Consider the following 16509-nt stretch of genomic DNA (forward strand, 5'->3'; position numbering starts at 1 on the left):
TGGAGAAGCCGCTGACGACCGAGCTATGTGCCAGGATAAGCAAAAAAAGGCCAAACCACCTTGTCTGAAGGATGGCAGCTCTTCAATCAGGCTTGAGATGGTATGGCTTACAAACGACCATTTCCAAAGTTGACTTGCACAAAAAAAGGAGTTAAAGGTAAACAAGACTTGAATGACAATGAAGACTCAACGCAAACGATCTTCATGCCTGTTAGGATGCCCATTAAAGTTCACAGCACATAAATTACATTATCAATCATATTATTTATTCAATTACTTTTTAAAATAATAAATTTGGCTTTTTTAGATCCTTAAAACATTTAATGACTTAATGGCTAATCTATCGAGCATCAAACACAACCAGACGTTTTGTACGCTTCTTGTACATGATACGATGACCACATTCTCGACATCTGATTGGATCTCTGGACTTCATTTCATTCTCATTGTGACATTCTAGAAGATAAATGTTAAATTTATTAAAATGTAATGAAAATTTGGAATTTTTGCGGCAATTTACCTGAACAGACGTAAACCATTGCGGTTTTTGTTACTGACTCTTTGCTACTTGGATCCGACATCTTAATTGAAGTTGAATTGAATGACTTAAATTTTAATTATTCTTGACTTTTATATGCAATGACAATAAGTGAGTTTATGAAGTTGTTTTTGAATGTTTATATGGATTTTATTTGTTTTTTTTTTTATTCAGTCGTCTTCACATTATAAACAGAAAAGTTTCAAATTTTTTCAAAGTTATTAACGAATTTTTTTGAATTTTTTTAAATTTATCTTATTATATAGTATTAAAATATGGAATTTTATGGAACTAAATTATATATTCTGTCATAAAGTAATGCTCTAAATTGAGAAAATTGTAGAAAAATAATTGTGACTGCGACTTAATGTTTACAAAGTAATAAATTCAACTTTACATAACGTATTTTAAAAATTCAAAAGGCTTTTTTTCAAACTTTTTTAAAGCTTTTTCTTGAAAAAAAAATATTCTTGACTTTACTAAGAGATATTCAACCTTTTTAAAAGAGTTAATAGAAGCTATATGGCTTTTAAAATTCGTTAATTTTAACGTTGGCTTTTCAGGCGGTTTTGCAACATTTGGCAAAATAATTTGGCAACGTGCGGACAAAGAATTTGTACAAACTTGGTGAAAGAGTCAGCAACAGAGTCAGATAAAAAGTCTTCTGTTGTAACCTAAGCTCCACATAGGAACATGGTTGTATTCCAATTTCTAATAGGAACTGGGTTACTTTCTTCAGATCTTAAAAGTAATATACTTTATTAATAATATTGTAAAACTAATTACACCATAAGTAGGGATAGTTAAGAGTAGACCCCACAACATGTTAGCAACTTCTGAAAGTTATTGATTATTTTTTCGTTAAAAAGTAATTTTTTTAAAAAATTTAAAAATGGCATAAGAATGCGTATACGTTTTATGCTTTATTTTGACCACGTTGGAAGCTTGGATTTTGAAATTTGTGACCAAATATGGGTGTTTTCAAGCCAATTCTTTTGAAAAGTATAAAATTTAGAGATTAAGATCTCAAAATGTTAGTTGTCTTTGGCCCTATCAAGGCAAATCTGCGATTATTTAATGCGCTTGGCATCTGTAATTGGTAAGCGATTGCCAGCAATAGAGCCAGCTTCAAACGCAAACTAAGAGAGGCAATTTGTCGAATTTGATCTGAACGGTCAGCAAAATAAGTAAGTAATCGTAACGTAATAAGTGAACGGTTCCTTCTTTTGGCCTACATTGGTTCATTTACAACAACTTTAGTTAAGAATTACAGCAAAAATTGAAGAAAATAATCCTGAAAAAGCCAAAATTGAAATTTTTTCCTGGAAAATGTCTCAAAATTTAGATAAAATAAAATACTCTTTAAATGTACATAACTTACAAATGTTCCCAAAAAATCTAAAATCAATCAAATTAAAACAAATTTAAATTTTTTTCATTAAAATTTCATAATTTATTCATATTAATAATAAGATAAATAAAACTATTGTGTATGCACAGTTGACTTTGTTGTTCATAACGTCAGTCATTAACTTCGGTAAGCTAGCTTTATGACGTTTTAAAAAATTTCACTCATACAGCTAGATAACCAAAGACAACTCTAACGTTTTACTCGATCGAACTCCTTACAATGTGAATGACATAATGTCTACTGAGCGCTCCATGTCAGCAGTTGATATCAATGACTTTTACTGCAAAAGGGAAATAAGAAGTAAAAAAAAAACATATTTTGATAAAAAGTCAAGTCTTATCAAACCCGAAATATATCGTATGTTTCCATTTTTAGGCAATTTCCAAAGTAAAAGGTACTTCCTCTTAGAAATTTAGTTATTGTTATCGCAATAAATACATGAATGGGAATATTTGTTGTTGCTTTATGTCCAAAACATTTTTTATTATCTATTTTTTTTGATAAGAATACTACACAAAGCATGTTCTTATCAAAATTGTATTGGAATCGTGATTTTTTTTTTTTTTTTGTCAATTTGAAGTTGAATCGTCACCAAAAAATTTTTTTGTGCTTACGACTGTAGAATTTTAATTATTTTTAGTGAAAGGAATTAGGTGGAATTTTTGAAATTTGACGAGTTGGGGATTGTTGTTCTAATTGTCAATGTTTTTAGTCACTTAAATAAGCGTAATCATACCTACTTGTCTACTTACTTACTTACTTACTGGAACCATGTTTCGACTTGGAGCCTAGGTTATCACAAAATGCCTTCCATCTGACTCTATTGCTGGCCTATTGGGTGTGCCTATGAGTATACTCAATCAATTCAATGGAGCATGTACTCAATTTTGATTCCTCGGTAGAATAGTGGTGAGTATCTTAGCATGGCAGTATGCTCAATTTTGTAAGCATACCCATAAGCATACTCCTTATTTGTTCGAATTTTCAGAGTGGAACAGACAGCGATTTGTCAATCTGTAGCTTTATATTTAACATAGCATAACTAATAAGCTAATCAGAGTTGCAAAACAGGCGCCCGTGACAGGTTAAAACTGTACAAATTCTTGATAATTTGTATGAATTTTTTTTGCAAAACCAAACAAATTATAAAGGATTTGAAGATTTTTGTCTGTTACAGGGGCCTGATTTGCAAGTCTGAAGCTAATATTAACTAGGTCCACTCGGATTAAAGTCGATCCAGAGGGTTAGATGGGACATTTTGGGACAATTGTCATGAATATCCATATAAGAGAGTGGTGGGGCTCAACTTGAGGAACTAGATGGGTTTACAGGCTTCAAAAAAGTATTGCATCTAGTAAATGTAATTGGTAGATGATAGACAGCGATAGAATCAGCTTTAAGCGTCATCTAAGAAAAGCACTGAATCATAATTGATCCGAACAGTGAGTAAGATGACCCCCTAAAATCAAAATTCATCTCAATTTGTCTAATTTATTTTGAAATATCTCAACAGAACTAAAAAATTCTTCAAAAAACACCAAAAAACTTGACGTAAACTCAACAAAGAACTTCTAAGCGTTAAACTTCGCGGCAATTATCAAAAAAAGTGTAAAATTTCACAACATTAAACAACTCAAAAAGTCAATTTTAACGCTGATAAATTAAACATGCAATTGTAATACACACGAAAAAATAAGAGACAGTATTGGGGTCATTAAATTGTGGGCCACGATTTTTTCTGTTCAACTTTAATGAATTCAAAATATATAAAATAAAAAAAATGTGGGTTGACAATAAGCTAACTGTTTTATATGCTGAATGATTAATGTTCTTACCTTCAGTTATGTCATGTGAGTTGTCGGGTCTTGTTGACACATCAAGAAATTGATGATTAAGGTGAATAAAATTTTTAAATTTTATGTTGAATAAAATGTAAACAATTAAATTTGTTTACATGAAAATGAATTGTACTGTCTGTTGTTATCTGCTTGTGAATGACTTTTGAGTACATTATGGAGATTATTTGTTGTCATCGTGATGAAAGTCAGCAAATCAGATTGGCATCTTTTTTTGGAATTTAAAGTGGGAATATTACGTGAGGAAAGGGGCTGATGAAATGAAGGAACTTTTCAGGTTGTTGTGGAAATTTCCATTGGAAATGATTGGGCAATTTTGAGATTATTTGGGATTTTTTAATTTGAATTTTAACGGAAAATTTCATTTCAAATTTTTGATTTCAAATTTCAATTCAAAAGTTGATTTCAAATTTTAATTCAAAAATTCTTTTCAAATTTTGATTTCAAATTTTAATTCAAAAATTCTTTTCAAATTTTGATTTTAAATTTTAATTCAAAAATTCTTTTCAAATTTCAATTCAAAAATTCTTTTCAATTTTTTAAATTTCAAATTCTTTTCGAATTTTTATAAATTCAAAATTCAACCTTACAACACATCAAAAACCAGAACTAAATCAGACATGTGCAACTCCAATCACCTCACACCTTTTGCAACAGACATTTCTTTGTTATTCTAAGGCTTCCGGATGAAGCAGGCAAATTATTTAAATATGAAATTCGAGAAATGTAAAATAACAGACGGAAATTTAAAAAGCTTCTGTTGCATCTTTAAATGACAATGAGATGCGCTTGTGCGATGTAAATTTTATCTCAGTTAAAAATTCAAATGATTTTATTATTTTTATACTAGAAAAACTGCACGTTTCATGTCTTAGAAAACGTGATTTATTTTTGAAATAATTCCACTAATGATATCTCACGTAATGCCAAAAAAATAAGCTTCTTTACGATTACGGCTGAGTTAAATTCAATTGAGGCTTTAAAGAAGATTTCCTGCTTTTTTTCAAACATCGATACCTAAATTTTATGCTTAATTTATTTGTGAATATACTTAAAATAAATTTTAGTTGCGTCAGATGTTTTTTATGAACAGCAGAAATTGTATGGATTAATATATTGAGTCAGAAAAACACGTGTTGTAGACGGATCTCGTCAGAAACTACCGAAAATAATTTTTTTCATTATATTGTGTTCATTGCTCTTTTTTATTTTCGTGGAATTAAAGTGTTAATGACTTAATAACACAATGGGTTTATGTTTGGAAACCTTACAATGAGTAAGGTTCTAGAGATTGAAAGATAGTTCTTCGAGTAGGACTTGAACTTATGCCATCTTCGATTGGGACTTGTACCCACGCTTTCTTTGAGTAGGACTCGAACCCACGCCCTATACATAGAATCTTGTCAAGAGCTCTTACCACCTGAGCTACCGGAGGGTTGTTATGGAGTTTGACAAAATGATCACTTAAACGTTAATAAAAGTCGATTCTCTGAATGGGACTCGAACCGACGCCCTCTAAATTGCATGTCAAGTGCTCATATCTACTGAGCCACCGGAGGGTTATAATGGAGTATGGCACAATCCTTACTTAGACGTTAATAATAGGCGATTCTCTGAATGTGACTCGAACCCACGCCCTCTAGATTCTTTATCAAGTTGTCTTACCAACTGAGCTACCGAGGGATATTATGGAGTTTGACCAAATTCCCACTTAAACCTTCAACTCCATACAATGCTCAATGTGCGGACTGAGAATTTGTACAAACTCCCCAAATGTGTCAATTCCATTCCAAAACCATAAAATTTTTACGATTATTTCATTGATTTTCAATGGAACAAGACCAACCGAACCGACAAGTGAGCACATCTATACATACAAATTTATATCTTTTTTCACATTTAATTAAACGGTCAAATGAACTCAAAAAATTCACAGAATGAGAATTTCCCAGATCGTCTTCGGAAATAGTAACGTTGAGGAATTACCTTGAAATATATGTGTATATAGATGAGCCACAAAACAATGAATGGAATTCATGATGAATAAAAAAAAAATTATTACACGAAAATCAAGATCCATAGCAATGCTTTGGACTACCCGGTCTTTTTTGTTTTTAGTCTGTTTGTTCGTCGCGCGCATTGACTCAGAAATATGAAGACGAACAAAGACTGTAAAAATTTACTTTGGTATAATGACCAGTCGATGAAACGCTTTTTTCCATTCATTTAATTTTCGTTTTCCTTTACTTAGAATATAGTCAGGTTTCTTTTATTTTCAATTATTATGTTGTGTGACTTGTTAAAGTTTGAGTTTTGAGAGTCATTTTGACTGACTTGATGTTTTGTGAATGGGAATTTATTTACTGGATGTTGGGAATTTTTAAAGAATTGAAGATTTTTTGTTGAATTTAATGAATTCAAATCATCAATTATTGAAAATTAAATTTTGAAAACTCAAATGTTCAAATTTCAGTTAAATTTTTGAATTTTGAAAAGATTTTATTGATTCAAAATTGGAAAAATATTAAAATTCACTTAATAATGTGTTAAATATTTCAAATTTTATAAGCATTTAAAATTCAAAATCATAAAACAATTTCATAACAAAATAGAAATTCAAATTTTAGAACCTTTAAGAATTCAAATTTTAATTCAAATATTTAAATTGAAATTTTTAAAAAGCATTTAGAATTTCAATTTTTCAAGTAAGAATTTCAATTTTACCAACTCAAATTCAAATTTCAAAAACGTTAAAGTTTCAAATGTTAAAAAATCTTGAAAAATTCAAATTTCAAAAATAAACTGTTTTAAAATGTTAAAAAAATCAATAAAAAACCCGTTTAAATTTCAACTTTAAAACCACTTAAAAATTTAAGAATCCAAAATTCAAAATAAAAATATTCAAAAATCAAAAATGCGCTCCAAAAACCTTCAAAATCATCTAAAACTCTCCTCACCAATTTCCTCATTTTTTTCCGTGTTCTGCTGTAAAATTCTCTTGTTCTTATGTAAATTTGATTTAGATTATTTTTTCAACAACACAAAAATCTTCCATGCCCATTAAAATGTTGTGAAAACAAAAGAAAAAAAAGCATTTTTTTGAGGAGGAAGAAAAAAAATCTCATTTTTTTTCAATTTTGCCCTTAGAACGAGTACAATAGACCGCAAAAGTAATTGAAATGGAAACTAACTTGATCATTTTTTTTGTGTTATTTAAATTCAAAAAAAGTATAATTTTCATGTGGGTGCATGCTTCAAAAAATAACCAACTTCCATTAGTACATCCAGTTAGAAAAAAAAATATATTTTAATTTTATGATACCAACATTAAAATTATTTTCTTTTAATATTAATGCTCGATATGTGCAACAAAGCAGAAAGATGATATCATCATGAAGAATTTTTGTAAGAGTTTCGCTACGTGTACGGTCATTGAGGTTGAATGAATGCTTTATACAAAAAGAATTCGTCCAAAAAAAAGAATCCATAAAATGTGCAGCACCATTTTAGTTTTGAGACTTTTAAGATGTATAGAAATTATTGATGCTTAGGAACACGTTTAGACGTGAATCTCACTAAGACTAAGGTAATATTGATTGATTTTTGTGAAGAATCAGTTGATGCTTGATTTTGTGAGTCTTTTTAGGTGGTCAGAAATTCAATTTATGGCTTTATGGAAGAGAATTTTAATCTTTTAAGTAGATTTGTAGGTTTTGTGTAAGAATTTATAGATTTTATGTAAGATTTTATAGCAATTCTTAGGTTTTTGAGAGTTTCTTGACTGGAATGTCTTAATAGCTATCAAAATATGATGCTCAATGTCCAATAATGTCCATTTGATTGAATTAAATTGGTTTTGTAAGATCACATCGATCAATACGGCTTGATCAATACAATTAGCCTAATATACCCAAGCTACCCAATCAACTATAGCTTATAGAATCAATCGTGACTAGGCTGACTAGGTAGTTTTTAAGATTTTTAAGATTCTCTTCAGTTTTGATTGATTTAAGAGTGAAATAAATCAAATTTTATTTATTTTAGGCATTCTAACCCTAAAAGACAGTTAGCATGCTAACGTGGTGTCATTAATATGATTCCATTGAGGTATCATACCTAATTGACATCGAAAATGCTCACTTGTTGTCATCAATATGATGAAATTAAGGTACTACACCTACTATACAGTGAGAATGCTCAAATGGTGACACCATCATGCATGGCATTTCTATACCATATCTAAATGATAGTGAGAATGCTCAGTTCGCGGCTTTACCATGCATGGCATTATGGTACCATACCTAGTAGACAATGAGCATTCTCACAAAGCATCATCTATATGATGAACTCAGAAGGCTTCATCAACATGACAGCATTACAGTTCTATGTGAGCATGCTCACTGTCTATTAGGTAGGGAATCGTGATGACATGCATGGTACAGCCGCCAATTGACCATTCTCACTGGCTATTAGGTATGATAGACCGTAATTCCATCTTGATGACGCTATCATGCCATCATACTGATGACGCTATCATGTCAATCATACTGATGGTTCCATGGCAGCAAAACTGCTAACTACATGCAATCATCTTACTGATCCCCTTATTAACATAAATTCCAATATCTTCCAAAAACCCAATCATATAGCTACCCTAGTCATGATTCATGCATATTACACGTTATCATTCCTAGTTCCATAAAAGTTACAGCAATACTTTATTGATGACTAATTTTCATATTCAATAGTCACGAATCAATTACATAGTGCCCATATTATTACTTATATAGCAACAAACTGATGACCATAAGCTACAACTTTAATGATTTCATTCAAAATTCAAAAAATTCATTCAAAATTCAAAATTTCCCTTAAAAGACTCTTAAAATTTAAAAATCATCAAAAAAGGGTTGCAAACAGGTAACAAAAAAAAAATCTAGCATGCACAGCTATTGTATGTGTGGTATTGGAATTTATATATATATAAAGTGTAATTAACACTTGTTCTGAGAATTTCGGGTATATCCAATTCTTCTCAATGGACGGCAAAAGTTAAATGAATGATGCCGAAACATTTTTATGGGAAATAACTTTTTTCATGCGAGGGAAATAAAATAAAAAAATCTCACATTAAAAAATGATTCCCGGACTCTTTATGTCTGCTACACAAGAATTTACAACACTTAAAGAATAAAATAAGAAAAAAAATTGTTTTTTATTACCGTAAAATTCAAAAATTCCTTTCCGCTTTTTTTTAAAAATGCTTAATTTTTATAAATTTTTTTTAAAATTTTTCTCATTCTGTGTTCCTTCATGTGACGATTTATACAATTTGTGTTCATCACTTTTTGCACATTTTTCACTAATTTTTTTTTAATTCACGACTCTTTTTTCATGTCCATTAACAAATTTTCAATTTTATTTTTTTGGATACTGACTTGAGATGATCTTGAAGAAAAGAATTTTGACTAGAAACTAAGTTTGAAGACAAAAAAAAATTTCCACGTGACTGAATTTTCACATAAATTTTTGTAGAATATAAAAAAAGGCTAATTAGAACGATCGAGGAAATGTGTTTTAATTAAACAAGCTTTGTTCATGTCTTAAACAAAAAAACAAAAATTTTTTGAATTAGAAATGAAAAAAAAAAAAAAAATTTAAAAAAAAAGCCAAGAAATCAAAAAATAATTTCTTTCAAGCTTAAAACACACAACCGTACTGAATGCCGATCGTTTTCTGAGGAGTCACAACCTTTTTGGTATTTTTCCAAGCGCAAACACTACAAGACTAAAGTCTCGATTATTTTTTTCGTTTGTACATTCGTCGTTCGATTGCTCTTTGCTAAAAAAAAAACACGAAATTATATATTTCTTTCATTTCTTTAAGTTCGTCGCTTGTGTGCTCAGGTATATAGGCAGCAATTGTTATATAAAAAAAAGAATACATTTTTTCTCTCTTTTTTATTTTCATCCACCTTGTACTTAAAAGACGCACACACAGGTACCATCCACAGCTACATACCTTTATTTCGGTGCCCACAATTATGTGTACATAAAGGTTTTCGGATCGATTTACATAAGTAAATTTCTGGATGCTTATATACTCTTGTTTATTTCGGGTATTCGGGGAGAGATCGATGTATGAAATTTGGTTCTATAACCGGCACTGGATTCTTGACTTGATCCTACGTATGTAAAGGTAGAAAATCTCGTTATGTACAGCAGTTTTGTTAATTCTTTTAAAGAATGGTTCGAAAAAAAACTTGTCTTGTCCACTTAACGCACACACACACGCATGTGAAGCATAAATAAGATTTGTTTTGTTCTTTTTCTTCATTTTGTCGATCGGTTCGGTCAAAAAAAAAATTCTTTTTCTCGTTTTTAACTTTTAAGGTGTATTGAAAATTCCAATTTTAAAGCAAAAATTGACTCTGTCGAGATGGAAAGAATTTCTTGGATGGAATTAAGAAAAAGGGCACCACAAAATGTTGAGTTTCTTGTCTTGATTATGCAATTTCTTGTTTCTTGAATTTAATTTGACTCTTTTTTTTATTGAATATTTTAAGAGATTTTTATTGAATAAAATTTATGAAATTTGCTTGACGTTCTGCACGAATTTCAATTTCTTGTCAATGTTAATTGTGAAAATGTTGAGTTATTTTGAAATCAATTTCGATTGAATGCTTCAAAATTTTGCAACATAATATATTTTCAAATAAATCTGCATTTGAGGATTATGAACTCTAATCTTCTACAGCTGTTGAAAATTACTTAACAAATTTTCACATAAAAAAGAGCTAATTCTCTTCATTCCGGATGTTTTTTTGAGAGGTAATCTGTATTGATGGGGTTTGGTATAAATGATGGAGATCTGTATATTGGAATAATTGGGATGTTTAGGTATCCCGAGTAACACAAGTCGGTTAAGAGATTCAAATTCTGGCACCACAGCGTCGTGACTCAGGATTGGTTACGGATTTAAGTTGAATCTGGTAAAATTGGCTCTGAATTCGACACCAAGTCAGAATAACGCAGATCAGTAACTGTATTTTGGATCGATTAACCGATTTATGCCGTTTAAATATACATATTCATTTAATTGACATCACCAAGATATTAGGTAGCATCTTAAATAAGTATCATACTATATAGAATGCTAAAGAGACCACAAAACACCATTTTTGAGGATACACGACACCCAAATGACTCCAATGGAGCATTTGCAGATTTTTACAGATCAAAACTCGAAGTTGACTTGAATTTTGTATGAAAAAGTCGACTCAATTCCACATAAAATTCAAATAAACTTCAAACTTTGCCTCAGAACTTTCACATACCCCAATAATAGGACATTACTCTTAAATAATTGAACATCATCACCAAATAACCCCAAAAAACTTTTCACCAACAAAATTAAATCATTCTTTAATTGCAAACACCGTTCAAAAATCATTCAAATTATCCAAAAATGACTATTTTTCAAGCAGAAATGACCATTTTCCCATCAGAAATAAAAACACATCAAATCCAACTAAAAAAGATGACTTTTCAAAGCCACACACAAAAAATATCATTTTTCGGCAAATTTGTGAGATTTTATGACACAATCCACTAATTTAATAAATATTCTAACTCAAAAAGAATTCATCGCACGAGGTGTGAGAAAAGAAAAAAGAAAAATAAAAAAATTCTAGTAAATAAATATTGAAATGTTAATTGATGTAAAATGGGAAACACCACGCATACCGAGTTGAGTTGAAAATTACATGAGGAAGTAATTCACTGGCAAAATAAGTGAGAAAAAAAAATTAAATTGAGATTTCATTACGTTTTAATTCATCAACCTAACCGGATTCACTTAATTGGAGTTTCATGATGACGTGTTGTCTATATTTGCTTGAGTTGTGGTGCCAACCAAATGAGGTACAAAAGAGAAGGGAGAAAATTCTCAGTAATTTTAATTTTATTTTCCAAATTATTCACCACCATAAATTATTTAAGTCGATGTGTTATGCAAAAAATAAAGCTCTAAAATGTACACTAGTAATGTCACAGACTATCTAATTTCAATGAAACATGACTAATTTGAAATGCTAATTAACATTGCAGTATTGATTCAACTAATTCGTTAATTGATCATTTTAAATGTGTAGCATGCGAGTTGTGTATGATAAAGTTGGAAAAAATGTTGACAAATTAACGCTGTATTGGGAAATAATTGGGAATGAAATGTATTTTGCAAGATGGTGAAATTTAAAATTTTAATGGGTTTTTTTTGTAATTCAAGAAATTTTATTCTTTTAAATTCAGAAATTGAAGTTTTTGAAAAAATAACATTTTAAAAAAATTAAAGAATTTTTATAAAAAAATTAAAGAATTTTTTAAAAATTGAAAAGAATTTTAAAAATTTAAAATTTAATTAAAATAATAAAAATTTGAAAATTTTGAAATATTTAATTTTTTTTTTAATTTAAAAACTTAAAAAGAATTTAATTTTGTAAAACTTAAAATGGTTTCAAAAATAGAAAAGTCAATAAATTGAATTTATTTGAAAATTTAATTAAATTTTTAAAAAATTATCAAAAAAATTTAGTTTAAATTCAAATTTAAAGCTTTTAAATATTTCAATAAAGTTGGAATTTTTGAATTTTTTTAAACTTTTTTTTAATATATAATTGAAATTTAAAATTTTTGCTATTTTTAAAAATAAATTTTTCAAATTATTTAATTAAAACTTTTAAATTTTTAAATGAATTCAAAAAAAAAAAATTTTTAAATCGCAAAAATTTAAATTTTTAAAACTTGTTAGTCAAAAAATTTCAAATTTTAAATTGTTAAATCGCAAAAATTTAAAATTTTTAAATTAATAAATCACAAATATTTCAATTCTTCAAATTATTTAATCAATTAAATTTTAAAATTTTTAAATAATTTGATTTAAAGAAATCTTAAAAGTTTCAAAATTTTTAAAATTTTCAAATTATTTAAATTAAAAAAATATTTAATTTTAAAAATTTTATTTAAATTATTTTTTTAATAAAATTTAAATTTTTCTAATTTTCTAAAATTCACAAAATAAAGTTTTTCCATTTCTAAATCAAATAACTTCAATTCCCCACAAAAACTCCCAACCCCTGACCACTCTATTTGCATAAAAGCATTTTCACATCTCTCTCTTATATTTTTATTCCATTTAAGCAAATGAACTGATACATTTCCAAGGATAACAACGCATATATGCATAAATGCAATCACAAAAAAAAAAAATGATAAAATGTAAAATACAATAATTACCATCACTTACTCCAATTTATTTTCATTATGCATGATGAAGGTAACAACAGTCGCTGCTGTTGCATATTCATAGCATCAAAGCTTTTGTTTCTGTCTACAATACACAGCGTAAAAAATCATTATCGGATGAAATATTCAAGAAAAATTTTTAAATGTCGGCTTTCTGATTATTCTGTTGTTTGTGAGAAAGACACTACATTTTATGATTATGGCTGATAGTAACAAAGAGGCACATATGAAACTGGTTGGTAAGGCATTCATGACAGTTTATGGTGTGTCTTAAGCGAAGTTTATTGTTTTATGCATAAAAGATTAATTGAGGTTTGGTTTATGATTCTTAAAAAGGCAGTAAGGATGTTGAGATTTAGGTAGAATATTTCATTAAGTACTTTAGAAGTAGACATAACCTCAAAATAGGGATGTGCACTTAAGAATCCGCCTTTTTGTCGTTTTTTAAGTGATTATTAGTGTTTGTTTTGTCTTGGGTAAAGGCAGTTTATGAAAATTGCTAGAATTTTTGGATAATCAGGCAATTTTGAGATTCTTGGTATCTAAGCAGAGTTGAATCTGGAGTACTAAGCCATAAATAGGCAAATCTGCCAGTGCGAGAGTAAGGCTTCTGTGGTCTAGTGGTTAAGCAACAGATCGGATATCTCTATTCACACTATTTGTGGGTACATGGGTTCGATTCCTATCAGAGACTCTTATCAGTACGTGGGTTCGATTCCTATCAAAAAATGATCTCTCAATCATTATATAGAGCAGAGTTGGCATGAATTTGGGAGTCCGGACTCTAAAAGTCCATAAAGGTTCCTCGACTATGAAGTCGTCTCCCAAATGCCAAATAGAGTTCTTACTTCATGAAGTCCGTTGATTGGAGTCCTCCAAATTTGAAAACTGATGTGATGTGGCCAGCAATAGAGTCAGATGAAAGGCCAGAGTCAGATAATAACCTAGGCTCCAAGTCGAGTAATGGTTCCAGTAAGTAATAAGTAAGTAATTGGAGCCATGCTAACTCTGATTTAGAGTGTTGCCGATATGACAAGGATTCGAACAATGTCCACAACATTACAAATCTTTAACCCAAAAATACCCCCAGTACCCCCACAAAATGAACACATTATCACACAGCAATTCAGCTAAAAAATTCGCAATCCAAACAATTTCCATTATTCAAGTCCTCCTTAAATCCACATTTTAAATCGAAATCATTCCGCATTTATGCTCATTTTGCTTATAGCACTTAAGGAATGCATTTTTTATATACATTTTCTTCAATTTCATCTCTCTGAATAAACATGTACGGAGATACAAGCGACGATGGTAAAAAAAGAAGGCAGACAAACAAGAAAATAAGTTAAATTGACTGAGACATACAAAAAGGCCATAAAATTAATTTTTCCAACTCTTTTATGCTGATTGCACTAGATAGCTGTGACCATTGTGCGAATCTTTAAAGGAGATGATGTTACAATTGTGATGAGGACAAAGGTCTATTAAAGTATTGCAAAAATGGACAAGGAATGTTTCTGTTACGCTTTCTTTTGGTCGTTTACTGGACAGCAAGTATTAAGGAACAAATGACCTCATAAATTTCATCTCCTTTTGTCTTTTTGAATGCTTTTGTCTGTGTGATACAGTTAACTGTTGTTTATTCTGTTCTTCATTAGTTCCAACAAGGAAAATTCTTCATTTTCATGATCAATACTTTTTAACGAACTTTTTACTGAATGCTGTATTTACTTTATATCCCCTCAATTATTTTTACGATTCCTACCTGACTTATTTTTCAATTCTACCTGATTTTTAAAAAAAAATAACACAAAATAAAGGATAGAAGTATAAAAACAAAAATAAAGACTATATCTTTAGGATTCCATCCAAACAAAACAATTCTATGGGCTAGACGAGAAAGTTATTTTTGATGATAAGGCAAAATGTCTATTGAAAATATTTTTTTTCTTGGATACTTACGGGTATCTATCTCTCTTTTTACTCTAAACAAAGAATATTTAACCCCTACCAGAAATAAGAAGGCTGATGTGAGACGGATATGGAAGGTACATTGGTATATTGTGCGTGTATTCACACCGCAATCAAATTCTATTGATGTTAAAGTACTTAGTCACGTTTCTCTTTGTTAATCTTTTAATTAAATATGGAATGGAATTTAGAATATTGAAATGAAGGCTATGATTACCTCCTGTGAATGATCTTTGGAGCTTTGTTTAGGTTGTTGCTTTGATGAGCAATTGAGAGTTGCTTTGTGCAATTTATTCTGAGATTTAGAGATGGGTTTTGTGTTTTAAGGCAAGATAATAAAGATATGGCAATAATAAGAATAATCCGTGACATATTATCAGTGGCCTAAGTAGTAGAGCGTTGTCCTTGCCTTTTAGTACGTTAGGCTAATACTCACTTGGGTTCAATTCCTCTTTCGAGAGATGAAGGTCAATTCGGATTTTATATGGAAAAATAGACAACTCAAATCGACTCGAGTACAAAAAAGTAGACTTCGAGTCCTCTTCTACATTTCATTTCACCATTCTAGTTACGAAGCTTAGGTTTGTCAGTTGGACGCAGGTTTGAGGTCTTTGAGACATAATGCGTCTCTCTGGTGGCTTTTTTCAAGGGTATACTATGCGTGCGTTGGCCTAGCAAGCCGTCACCCTTAACAACAAGCTTAGAAACCAATGGGAGGTCATGGATGACAACTGATGAACTGTATCTAGGTACAATGCCGTATACATTAGTTCATATAACCTACTTGTGTAGTTACAATGTACAGAGCTTGCAAGTGGCTCAAATCTTACTTTAAGCTAAATAAAAATCATTCTAAATGTATGAACTGGTCTAACGAGAGTGGTACAATTGATTTTTCAATCGCGATGCCGTTAACTCATGATTTCGGACCATTTAAAGCATTTTAGGAGATTATGAAGCAGTATAAACCCAGTATCCCTAGTCACCCTACTTTAAAACCATACATCACTTAAGAATTACCAATAAAAACAGTTTTCTGAACTCTAATTTTACTTCACTCTACTTGATCTATTCCCAGTATTTACACTCAATAAACAGACAGTACTCTCACAAAACCACGGTGCGAACATAGTTATTAAATTCTTCTTTTCAATTTTTTTTTTCTCAGCATTTCAAAAACGATTAATTTAATTTTATTTTATTCACTTTTTTTTACCTCCATCTCCTCACACACAAAAAAATATAATAATCGACTTATGTAATAGAATCAAGAATAAATGAATCAAAAAAGTAAGAAGACGAAGAATGGAAGGGAAAGGAAAGATTTAAATGCGAGAATGCTGAAGGGAACAAAAGAATTTTTAATGACTTTTGTGTGTAGGCGGTTAATTTTAATTCTTTTTAGACTCTTTTTTGTTGTATTTTGAC

At 29.8% G+C, this 16509-nt stretch overlaps 1 long non-coding RNA gene across 1 annotated transcript; it reads right to left on the minus strand.

Annotated features, from left to right (window-relative positions):
* Positions 1-244: 244 nt before the first annotated feature.
* LOC139094201 (uncharacterized) lies at positions 245-716 on the minus strand. The gene is made up of 2 exons (XR_011544756.1): positions 521-716; positions 245-456 (listed from the first exon to the last, which is right to left on the minus strand). It is a non-coding gene; the product is annotated as an uncharacterized lncRNA (long non-coding RNA).
* Between the last annotated feature and the right edge of the window lie 15793 nt (positions 717-16509).

The sequence above is a fragment of the Chironomus tepperi genome, unplaced genomic scaffold, assembly GCF_022539635.2.
Source record: "Chironomus tepperi strain 1889 unplaced genomic scaffold, CSIRO-AGI_Ctep_v1 contig_351, whole genome shotgun sequence".
NCBI classification, from domain to species: domain Eukaryota; kingdom Metazoa; phylum Arthropoda; class Insecta; order Diptera; family Chironomidae; genus Chironomus; species Chironomus tepperi.